General features: G+C 36.9%; 1 pseudogene; it reads right to left on the reverse strand.

Moving 5' to 3' along the window:
• Positions 1–4899: 4899 nt before the first annotated feature.
• LOC120200871 lies at positions 4900–9776 on the reverse strand (annotated as a pseudogene).
• Positions 9777–13088: the final 3312 nt, after the last annotated feature.

Here is a 13088-nt window from a genome sequence, read left to right on the forward strand (position 1 = left end):
TTATTCGACACTTCACTGTTAGACATACACCACAACAGAATGGGATGGCAGAGCGTATGAATCGAACACTATTGGAGAAAGTTCGATGTATGTTGTCTAATGCTGGGTTAGGCAAGGCATTTTGGGCTGAGGCTGTGACATATGCTGGCTATCTCATTAATCGTCTGCCGTCATCAGCGATAGGAGGAAAAACACCATTGGAGGTATGGTCTGGAAAACCTGCTACTGATTATGATTCCTTACATGTATTTGGATCCACTGCTTATTATCATGTGAAGGAATCCAAGCTTGATCCGAGAGCAAAGAAGGCTCTCTTTATGGGAATCACCCATGGAGTGAAGGGATTCCGCCTTTGGTGTTTAGACAACAAGAAGGTAATTTGTAGCAGAGATGTTACCTTTGATGAATCTGCCCTAGTAAAGAAGGTAACAAGTGAAGCTGTCCAGACAAGTAGTACTCCACAGCAGGTGGAGCATACTCCAAAACAGATGGAGTTTCAGCAGACGATGATCCCAGAAGTTGATGCGGTTGATTCTTCAACTCCAATAGAATAATCAGAAGATGAAGAGGTTCAAACCCAAGAACCATTGGAGACCCAGAAACACTTGCAGTTACAAGGCCAAGGAGAGAAATTCGTAGACCTGCTCGATTGTTGATATGGTGGCCTATGCTCTTCCAGTTGTTGATGATGATATCTCTATCACTTACCAGAAGCAACAAAGCTTGGAAAGTGATAAGTGGAAAAGTGCCATGGATGAAGAAATGCAATCTCTCCAAAAGAACAACACTTGGAAACTGACACAATTACCGAAAGGTAAAGAGCCATTGGATGCAAGTGGGTATTGTAAAGAAAGATGGATCTCATAACAAGAAAGATGTTCGCTACAAGGCACGGTTGGTAGCTAAAGGCTACGCTCAAAAGGAGGGAATCGACTACAATGAAGTATTTCCCCTGTTGTGAAGCATTCCTCCATTAGAATATTGTTGGCCTTGGTAGCACAGTTGAATTGGAGCTAGCTCAACTTGATGTAAAGACGGCTTTCTTGCACGGTGATTTAGAAGAGGAGATCTATATGACACAACCAGAAGGATACAAGATGGTGTTGTGAGAAATGGTTTGTAAGCTGAACAAATCGCTATATGATTGAAGCAATCTCCGAGGCAGTGGTACAGCGATTTGATAGCTTTATGAGGAGGCAAGAGTATACTAGAAGCAAATATCATTGTGTGTATTGCAAAAGCTCAAAGATGGATCTTTCATTTATCTTCTCTTGTACGTTGACGATATGTTGATTGCTTCGAAGAGTCAAAAGGAGATAGACCAAATTAAAGGCTCAGTTGAATCAAGAGTTTGAGAGAAAGATCTAGGTGAGGCCAAGAAGATTCTTGGTATGGAGATAAGCAGATAGACAGAGAGGGAAGCTTTGTTTAACACAGAATCAGTATCTGAGAAAGGTATTACAATGTTTTGGCATGAATGAAAATACCAAACATGTAAGTATCCCATTGGCTTCTCATTTGAAACTTAGTTCTCAATTATCTCCTAAAACTAACGAAGAACGAGTGTATATGGCAAAAGTTCCATATGCTAATGCAGTTGGGAGCTTGATGTATGCAATGGTGTGTACGCGTCCTGACATTTCACAAGCAGTTGGAGTTGTGAGCAGGTACATGCATGATCCTGGAGAAGGACATTGGCAAGCTGTGAAATGGATTCTACGGTATCTCCAACAAACTGTGGATGTTGGTTTAGTTTTTGAACAGGATGAAGCACTTGGTCAGTGTATGGTTAGATATGTTGATTCCGATTATGCTAGTGATTTGGATAAGCGTCGATCAACTACTGGGTATTTGTTTACTCTTGCTAAAGCCCCAGTAAGTTGGAAGTCTACATTGCAATCTACGGTGGCCTTGTCTACTACAGAGGCAGAATACATGACAGTTTCAGAGGCTGTAAAGGAAGCAATTTGACTTAACGGGTTGATGGAAGACTTGGGAGTTGTTCAAAGTCACATTAGTCTCTATTGTGACAGTCAGAGCGCTATTCACTTAGCGAAAAATCAAGTCTACCATTCAAGGACTAAGCATATCGACTTGAGGTATCACTTTGTGCGGGAGATCTTTGAAGAAGGAAAGATTATACTTCAGAAAATTACGACATCAGAAAATCCTGCAGATATGAAGACCAAGGTGGTAACAGTAATCAAGTTCAATCATTGTTTGAACTTGATTAACGTCCTGAAAGTATGAACATCTTCGGGTGTGTGGCGCTTGTGAGCGCAATTAGAGGCACTACAAATTTGGGGAGTTGAAGAAGTTGAGTAGGCTTGGTAATTTCAAGCCAATGTGGATATTTGTTAGATTTGTCTAGAAATTAAGTTGACAAGTTGGAAATTTCATCTTGGTTGGTGGCCAACTTATTAGAAATTTCATCTGGTGGCCAAACTTTGAACATGTGAATTTCATATTTGGTGGCTAACTTGTACACATTGAAAAATTCTTTGGTAGGTGGCCAAACTTTGAACATATTGTTCTTGAAACTCAACTATAAATAGGCCTAATTATTTCCATTAGAAATAACCCCAAAAACAGGTTCTCTCTTCCTCTTGTATTCTTCGTTCTCCCACTTTGGGAATTCCAAAGAATTCAATTTGTTGTAATATTGGCGATATAGTGAAGTTATCATCCGGTGTGGTGCCCGAGGAGTAGACGATATTCTCGTCGAACCTCGTAAATTTGGGGTGTTCTCTCCTTTATTGTTTTTTATTCGGTTCTTTTCCATTGTGTTTCAATATTCAATAGTTTGACAGGTTTATCCGCTGTGCAACCTTTGATGGTTTTAATCTTGACATTTTAAGTCAATTTTAAAACTACGTTCATGTGGGAAATAACTCGTTTTCCCAACATAATCTACGCCCGCTAGTTTCAAAACATATTCGCTTAACCTGCGCACTCTTCTTCCGCTAAGCTACCCGTAATTGACATTACTTTTAAATTAATCGCACACCGATTCCCTCCAATTCACACACACAAAATAATACGTTCATTTCAAGGCTAATTAACTTTTTGGTCTAATTGTCGTCTTAGTTTCACCACCATGTTGAAACTTCAAATTTAATCCATTCATTTTAATTTATTATAATTGGATCCCTTAATTATTATAATACATTAGCATGTTTAAATAGATAACAACATAAATTGTTTTAAATAATAGGCAAGATGATAACTTTTGCCTTTTTAGTAGACTTAATTTATCACTTTCGCGTCTATCGTATTTTCGCATCAATTTAACCCTTGAAGCTGCTCGATTACATCATTCTATACCCTACTCCCAACTTAAAACCCTAAAGCATAATGTATAACATCTAAACCCTAAACATTAAACTTTAAACTCAACTTAAGGTTTATAATTTAGGATTTTAAGTTAGAGATAGGGTTTTAAGCATCATCTGACTATTCATTGCGTTTCAAACTCGTCTTTTTCCGTTAGAAAAATGATGACAGCTTAAGCTGGCCATTAACCTATTCGCTGAGACATTATAGTCGTTTGAGATTCTAAGATCAGATTTTACCATATCTCAGTCAACAGATTAACATTTAGCTCAAACTGTCATCGATATTTTAACATAAAATGACGAGTTTGGAACACAATGAATAATCGAGTGACCATTTTGTAACTTTTAATAGTCAATGGACTCAAAAGAGCAATATCTTATAGTTGGGGACCATTTTATAACGTTTAATAGTCGAGGGACTCAATAAAGTAATACCCTACAGTCAAGAGACCATTTGTGTACTTTACCCTTTGATTTTTATTTATTTTTTGTGACGGATAGCTTTGCCTATGAACCCAAAACAAATAAAATTTGTCTAATAATAATTAAAAATGAAGTTTAACGAACAAAGCTATTATTAAAAATAGAAGAAAAAATTTCTAATTGGTTAAAGTAATATTTCATCCTTAAACTTTTTAGTTTTTCTCAGATTGGTCCTTGAATTTTTTGGGTTCATAATAGTCATTGAATTTATATTTTTTTCCCTTTCTTGTGAAGTTTCATTATAAGATTATGTAATGCCACCATACTTAAGGGACCAGTGATGATTTAAAAAATGTAGGGATCAAATTAAATAAATTCCAAATTCATGGACTAAAAGATGCTTTACCCCTTTGTAAAACATTGACTTGGAGAACAAGTTGGCAAATTAATCTAAGTTAATCAAAAAATATTATTTAATCAATCAAAATATTAACATAGATAAATCGCTAAGCACAAGTGAATATAGATCAAATATTAAAGAATTTTGTGTTTAAATTTTAATTAGGGTAAACTACACAAATAATCCCTGATCATAAGGTGTTGCTTCATTAGTCTTGCGAGTATTAAAAATTATAAAATAGTCACTCGACTATTCATATATTATAAAATCATCATTTTCATTAAAAATTGATGATTGTGTGAGTTGGATATTAACATGCTAATTGAGATACGATAGTCGATTGAGATTACGAGATTAGATTTTATCGAATCTCCGTCAGCATGTTAATGTCCAACTCATATTATCATTATTTTTTATCAGAAAATGACGATTTTGAAACATATGAATAGTCAAGTGACTATTATATAATTTTTAATAGTTGGAAGACTCAACAAAACAATATCTCATAGTTGGAGACCATTTGTGTACTTAACTATTTTGAATAATACTTTCAGTTATTTTATTTAAAAATTATATAAAACTATGAAAAATAAAAGTATTTTTATAATAAAATTATTTCACCTAAAATAACTCATTTTACTATTTTTATTTTAAAATTTTTGGTCCAAAGAAGGGTATTTAATCATTTCATCCATATCAAATTGAGATTTGAACTGAACTCAAATGGTTCATGCTTGAATAGTTTCTGTACGTGAACAATAACGAAATTGGAACCCTTTTTCATGGAAAAGAAGATGTTGATTTCAGTGGCAACGTAGATTGAGGACTAGGCATTGGCTGCCGCCGCCTCTTCGACCATCTGCGATACCGGAAGAAGGGTGCAGATGACGTTACGGTCGCCGTATACATTGTCGACGCGTCCTGGTAAGCAGTGCAAAGAGTTTGATCGTAAGTATAACATGCCGATTCATGGTCAACATAGTGATCCGATATTATGCAGGGAAAGCCAATTAAATATATCGTAGATGTTACGAGAAAAAGAGATCGAAGAGAGAATCGATTACGAGACCATGACGAGGATGTTCAAACATACCTGTACTAGGCCAGAATTTAGCAGTTCGAAGCCAGGGAGCAGGGAAGGCGGCGTATTCACGAGAGTACGACTTTGTCCATGCATCTCCCATGAGCACCGATGGTGGATGAGGGGCTCCCTGCATGTGCATTACAAAGGTCATGAAAACCTATGCTTGCGGCAGTATACTTGTCGACTATAAAAGGGAAATGGAAATGGTTTCGGAACAAGCCATTTTCACCTTCAGAACATTGTCGTGGATTTCGGCCTTTCCATTCTCGATTTCAGCGATTTCTTCCCTAATGGATATAAGAGCATCGCAGAACCGATCCAGCTCAGCCTGCAATAGATATCGAACATGAGCTCGAGAGATAAAGAAGAGGAATACTGAATGTTGGTTAGACATCGGTGAAACCATACCTTGCTTTCACTTTCAGTAGGCTCAATCATGAGCGTGCCTGGAACAGGCCACGACATTGTAGGAGCATGGAATCCATAGTCCATTAGACGTTTGGCAACATCTTCAGGCTCTATTCCGGCAGTATTCTGCAGCGATGATGGTTCGAAATCAGCCGCCGACGCAAACAAGAGAGTAAAGAAAACGAAAGTTCAAAAATTTATGTACTATAATTACCTTAAAACCTCTCAGGTCTATAATGAATTCATGAGCAACAGTTCCATTAACTCCGCGGAAAAGAACAGGGTAGTGTTTCTGAAAAACACAAATCAACTATTATAAGAGGAAAATGAAAAAGTTGATGCTATCCGAGGAGAAATAACTCATAAACTCAAATTTAAATAGTCGCTTTACTACGATAAATGTCGAATTTCTACAGATCATAAGCACAGAGTTTCAAGGGGAAAAGGCAGGTACCTCCAAGCGTTTTGCCATGTAATTTGCATTCAGAATAGCTATCTTTGAAGCATCAGTTAGTCCCTTAGATCCCATCATGGCTATGTGTATGATATCGGCAAGATAAGTGCAGAGCCCCAAGGAGCAGCGGAAATAGTACCAAGAGGGTTTGATTCGTCTGGAGCCGGGATACCTCCTGTAGGTACCTACGTAGGTTTACGAAGAAATCAACGTCGGGTCAGATAGTTTTTGCAGCCTAAGAATCCACCACTAAATGCCATTTGCAATGTAATGTAAGTGGTAAATGGTAATAAAAGAAGGCATTGCTAATAACATAACATGCTCAGATTTCAGGCGCAGTTATGTCTAGATTCAATATAAGGCTGCTAGCGATCCGACGATAAAAAGAAATCCGGCACAAACCAAATATTCGATGCAATTTTTTTTAAGGGAAACTTAAAGATGCATAAAACGAACATGAAAAAACTGAAAAGAGAATATACCACAGGTGTGAAGGCAAAAATGGTGCCAAATGCTTCTTGACACCAATAGGTCCCATGCCAGGTCCACCACCTCCATGTGGAATGCAGAAGGTTTTGTGGAGATTCAGATGGCAAACATCTGCTCCGATAAAACCCGGACTTGTCAAACCGACCTGAGCATTCATGTTAGCCCCATCCATGTAAACTTGACCTCCATTGTCATGGATTATTTTGCATATCTCGTCGATCCCTTCTTCATACACTCCGTGTGTTGAAGGATAAGTAACCTGAAATGGAATAATGTCAGATTTCCATGATCAATTTCCAGGACTTCGAAACAAATCATAACGTTGAAATGAATCATTCATACCATAAGACAGACAACTTGTCCTTGTTTGCTTCAGCAGCTTTCCTTAGTTCTTCGATATTGATGTTACCCTTGGAATCGGTTCCAACAGGAACAATTTTCATTCCACACATAGCAGCACTTGCAGGATTTGTCCCTGTGCCGAAACAGGTATGATACATACGTTCCGGTGATGGTCACCTCTTGACTGCAACATTTGTCAAGAGTATTCATCACCATAAATGAATAGAAGAATTGTACAAAAAAAAGGATCTAATTTTCTTTCAGTGAAAAGGATTATAAGCTAGTTACTGTCACTTACCATATGATATGCACGATAACCATTAGTCCGGCATACTCGCCAGCAGCACCGGCATTAGGTTGCAAAGAGAACGAATCAAAGCCGGTGATGGTACATAATAGTTCACCCAAATTATTGAACATTTCCTAATAGAGTAGAAAGCCATAATTCTTCAGTAAACCAAGATCTAATTTACTCTTTACTACATGAGTTAAAAAGAAAATAAGTATCAATAAGTTCCAGGTAAGAGATATTCACGAATTAGCACCTGATAACCCCGAGCCTGCTCCGGAGGTGCAAAAGGGTGGATATCAGTGAAACCAGGCCATGTCACAGGCATCATTTCAGCTGTTGCATTGAGCTTCATCGTACAAGATCCCAACGGAATCATACTATGACACAGTGAAAGATCCTTAGACTGTAACCTGTGAATGTATCGAAGCAACTCGTGCTCTGTGCGATACCTGAAAAAAAAAACAAATCGAAGTTGGGGTAACACATTTGATTTTTCTGGTATAAGTAGCTCATCTTGTTATCACCGTTTCATACGTGTTAAATATCGAGTGTGTAAGATATGGGCTCTGTCGTTCTAGTCCTGAAGGAATTGCAGTCTCAACCTCAGGTGCAGAGATGCAGCAGTGAATGAAACCTGAAAGTTGGGTTAAGGTTAAAAGGAAAAATGATACAAGTAAGAACATTATCGTTATCATGAAAAAGGTTATTAGCACCTACCGGTTTGCCACCAGAAAAATACTCTGAAAAGCTTGTCGACATCTTCCAGAGTAGTTGTTTCATCGAATGAAACTGTAATCTGTAAATCAACCGAGTCCCGGTAATCTCACATTATATAACAATATTTTGATCGAAATAACCCATAGACAAAATCACACTCACGGTTTTGGCATCGACAACCCGAAGATTAATCCCACTCTTGTATGCAGCATCAGCAATTGAGTTTGCATCAGCACATGTAACCTTCACAGTATCAAAGGGCAGGCCCTGGACTTCCACGGTGCCGAGTTTTTTCAGTCCCGAAGCAAACACCCCGGCAAGCCCATGAACACGTCGTGCAATGGCTTTTAGGCCCTCAGGTCCATGATAAACAGCATACATAGCAGCCATTTTGCAAGCAATGCCTAGATAAACCATATGCCAAATCAAACAAAGACAAGACAATTCATTCAAATACAAAGACAAATGCATTATGACACTAATTACTCATTACAAATGAATCTCTTACTTGAGCAGTGCAGATGTTACTGGTAGCTTTATCCCTGCGAATATGTTGCTCCCTCGTTTGCATCGCCATTCGCAAAGCAGGCTCCCCGCCGAATCGACACTAACACCGATGATTCTTCCCGGCATCAACCTCTTATACTCTTGAGAAGTAGCCAAAAACGCGGCATGAGGGCCACCATACCCCATCGGCACACCGAACCTCTGAGTGGAGCCAACTACAATATCAGCTCCGAATTCACCAGGGGGCTTCAACACTGTCAATGCCAACAAATCGGTGGCCATGACGACCTTAACACCGTGAGCATGAGCATTTTTAACAAACTCCCCATAGTCCAAAATCTCACCCTCGGTCCCCGGATACTGAACCAAAACCCCACAAACATCACCGGAGCTGTAATCAACGTCCTTAAGATCTACAGTCACCACTTTAAGATCGAAACCACCAGCTCTAGTCCTACAAACATCGATCGTCTGAGGGTGACAATTATTAGCAATACGAAAGTCTTCTTCTTCCCTTTCAGTATGTTGTTACACATGGCCATAGCCTCGGCAGCAGCGGTTCCCTCGTCGAGCAACGAAGCATTCGACATCGGCAAACCGGTGAGATCGGTGATCATGGTCTGGTAATTAAGCAAAGACTCGAGCCTGCCTTGGGATATCTCGGCTTGGTACGGCGTACTGAGTGTACCAAGCCGGATTCTCCATGATGTTCCTCAAAATCACAGGGGGGACATGAGTGTTGTAATACCCCATGCCGATGAATGACCTGAAAACCTTGTTCTTGATTCCAAATCCTTCATGTGTGCAATCATTTGGCTCTCGGTTAACCCTCCATCAAACTTTGAAAACTTCATGGAATCTATACGTATAGCTTTAGGCACGGTCGCATCAATGAGGGAATCGAGGCTCTCAAATCCACACGATTCGGCCATTTTGGTCTGCTCTTCAGGGGTGGCGGAGTTATGGGGCGGGGGAAAGTATCACTCGGTTTCAATGCATCAACAGATATGGATCGAATTTGTGACCCGAAATCTGATCTTTTGTAATTTTGGAACCAAATGGTGACAGTGAAGACACATACCTGAAGGAGTGTACAAAACATGTGATCTGGAACTCATTCCGCCATTGTTTGATTGCTTGGCTTCATTAACCAAGCGTTTCAGATTGCCCTGTTAGCCAACCTCCTTGCCCTCTCCATGAAACAGTCCTTTTGGTGGTGAAATGCAAGGAGGAAGGAAGAGAAAGTTGGGGTTGTTGAGAAAAATGAGAAAACAAAGCTTAAAGGTTTAATATTTATTTCATGAGAGAGGAAGTGGGTTGGTGGAATTTTTAAATAATTATATATATATGGGTAAGTATAAAATGGTCCCTCGACTATAGGGTTTATTTTATTAAGTTCATTGACTATTAAAAGTTACAAAATGATCTTTTAACTATAAAATGTTGCTTTGTTGAGTACCTCGACCATTAAAGTTACAAAATTGTCACATGATTATTCATTATGTTCCAAATTTGTCATTTTCATTGAAAAAATTGACAGTATTCTGAGTTGAACGTTAACCACTGATCGTGATATGATGAAATATGATCTCAAATCTCAAACGAATATCATATCTCAGTCATCATGTTAACGTTCAACTTAAAAATTTGCCATTTTTAACGAAAAGGACGAGTTTGGAACATAGTGAGTAGTCGCTGACCTTTTTGTAACTTTTAATAGTTGAGTGACTTAGGGTCTGTTTGTTTCCCATAATTGGAATTACGGAATTGGTTTTCCCCGAATTCCCGTGTTTGTTTCACGTATTCGTTTTCCGGAAAATGTTTTCCCGTGTTTGTTTCACGTAATTCGTTTTCCGAAAACGTTTTCCCGTGTTTGTTTCACGTAATTCGTTTTCCCGGAATGTAATTCATTTTCCTAGTAACAGAATTTCCTTTGTGTTTTCTGTAAATGACTTACGGATTCATTTTCCGTAAGTCATTTTCCGAACTTTTCACTTCAAAGCAAAAATACTCAAAATAATTTTATTTTATGATTTATTAATAAAATATTTTAATATCATTTTCATCAAATATTAATTATTAAATATTTAAATATATTTATTAATATTATATAATATAATATTATATTTTTAATATTATAAAATAATCAATTATATTATAATAATATAAGATATATATTTTTATTAATAATATATATAATTTTTTTATATATTAATAATGAATAATATTATTTATATATTTTCAATAATATTTTAGTAAAGATATTAAAATATACTAATATTTTTAAAATATAATATAGTACTATTACTTTAATAAATAATTAATATAATTTATAAAATTTTATTTCACTAAAATATACCGAAAAAATGTTTAAATAACATCTCCAACATCATAAAACGTTTTCCAGATGTTTTCCAGAAATGTAATCATTTTCCAGAAATGTAATTCATTTTACAGAATGTAATTCATTTTCCAGAATTCAAATTCCAGTAATTCATTTTCCAGTAATTCAAATTCCAGTAATTCAAATTCCAGTAATTCATTTTCTGGAAAACCAATTACAGCTAAACAAACAGACCCTTAGTAAAATAACATTCTATAGTCAGAGGATCATTTTATAACTTTTAATAATTAAGGGACTTAATAAAATAGTATCCTATAGTGGAGGACCATTTGTATACTTTACCCTATTTATATATGGGTGTGCTTAAATAATCAAAGGGTATGTGAAAATCATAAAAAAATCATATTTTAAAATATAATTAAACTAAAATAAAAAATGTTTTTTTCTTTTTGAAACGATGGGTATCTAACCTTTTAATTTATATTTTTCATTTGTACTCTAATTAATATTTGTGATAATTTTTTATTAAAAAATATTGATGTGTAATTTCCTTTTTGGTCTTGGAAGGAAGGAAAGCCATGGGTTGGTGGAGGGTAGATTTGGGAAAAGGAAATGATGAGATCATCCTTGGAGGTTGGAACAGTACGTGTGACCGAACTGATAGGAACATCATCACAGGTTGTTCTTACTTCATTGCGATAGATCCGGTATCAGTCGGTACAATCTGGACCCTTTGATTGAAATATTTAAGGGTAAAATATATTGAAAGGCATTAAACTATCCTGAAATGATTGTTACAGTCACTTAATTTTTAAACATTATACAAAGGTCACTAAATTTATTAAATTATTACAAATTATCAGTGCAATATTATAATAAGTGTCAAAGTTTGATAAATTTAATAACCATTTTATAATAATTCTACAAATATTAATAATACTTTTATAGCAATTTAATAAAAGAAAAAATAACCTCAGTGACCAAAAATCCCAGATAATATACGATTTTGTCCAACTTTTTTTGGATTTGCGAAAATGACCAACAAAATCACAATGCGATCTTTAATTCGCATTGCGATTTCCACTATCACAAATTCGCGTTACGATAGTTGAAAATCGCGACGCGTTGCGATTTTCCATTTCGCGTTGCGATAGTCTACAATGTCGTTGCGATTTTCCAAATTCGTTGCGATAGTCTACAGTTGTCGTTGCAATTTTTCAAATTCGTTGCGATATTCCAAATTCGTTGCGATAGTTTAAAAAAAAAGATTTTGTTTCTTAAGAATTTTCTCTAAAAAGATAGTATCCGCGCGGACGTGTCGAAGACACGTATTACCACGACCACGACCACGACCCGACCCGACCCGACCCGACCCGAGTCGGACGGCGGTGGCGGCGGCGCGCGAGAGTCCCCCTTGTTCTCTATCACTCAACAAGGAAGTGGGAAAGCCAAGCCTTAAATACCATTCCCAATAGTGTTTCCAATACTATGTGGGATTTGAGGATTACCAACACTTGTTCCCAATACTATGTGGGATTGAGCCTTAAATAGTTATATTATTTTTGAATGTTTTGCTTAAAATTGCAATAATCGCGATTGATTGTAGATTGACTTTTAATTATGACATATTTAATCGTATAATACTAATGCAATTGGTTGCTAATTCAGTTGTTTTAAGGTGCATGATTGTTAATTGTTTCCTGAATAATCACATTGTATTGGAAACAAGTGTTGGTAATGCTCAATCCCACATAGTATTGGAAACACTATTGGGAATGGTATTTAAGGCTTGGCTTTCCCACTTCCTTGTCGAGTGATAGAGAACAAGGGGGACTCTCGCGCGCCGCCGCCGTCGTCCGTCTCGTCTCGTCTCGTCTCGTCTCGTCTCGTCTCGTCTCGGGTCGTGGTCGTGGTCGTGGTCGTGGTCGTGGTCGTGGTCGTGGTCGTGGTCGTGGTCGTGGTCGTGGTCGTGGTCGTGGTCGTGGTCGTGGTCGTGGTCGTGGTAATACGTGTCTTCGACACGTCCGCACGAATACTATCTTTTTAGAGAAAATTCTTAATAAACAAAATCTTTTTTTTAAACTATCACAACGAAAGTGAACAAATGATCCCAGGTTATATGAGATTCTTGTTTCTCTTAATAAAATTCAATAATTATTTTATAATAATTAGATAATTTTAATGGTCGTTTTATAATTTTTAAAATTTTAGTAGCCAAAATAATTTATTTAATATAATTTAATAATCTATGATATACTTTACCTAGATATTATTTTTAAATTATTAAATCTAG

This window comes from Hibiscus syriacus, unplaced genomic scaffold (genome assembly GCF_006381635.1).
Source record: "Hibiscus syriacus cultivar Baekdansim isolate YM2019G1 unplaced genomic scaffold, ASM638163v2 tig00000340_pilon, whole genome shotgun sequence".
Taxonomy (NCBI): Eukaryota; Viridiplantae; Streptophyta; class Magnoliopsida; order Malvales; family Malvaceae; genus Hibiscus; species Hibiscus syriacus.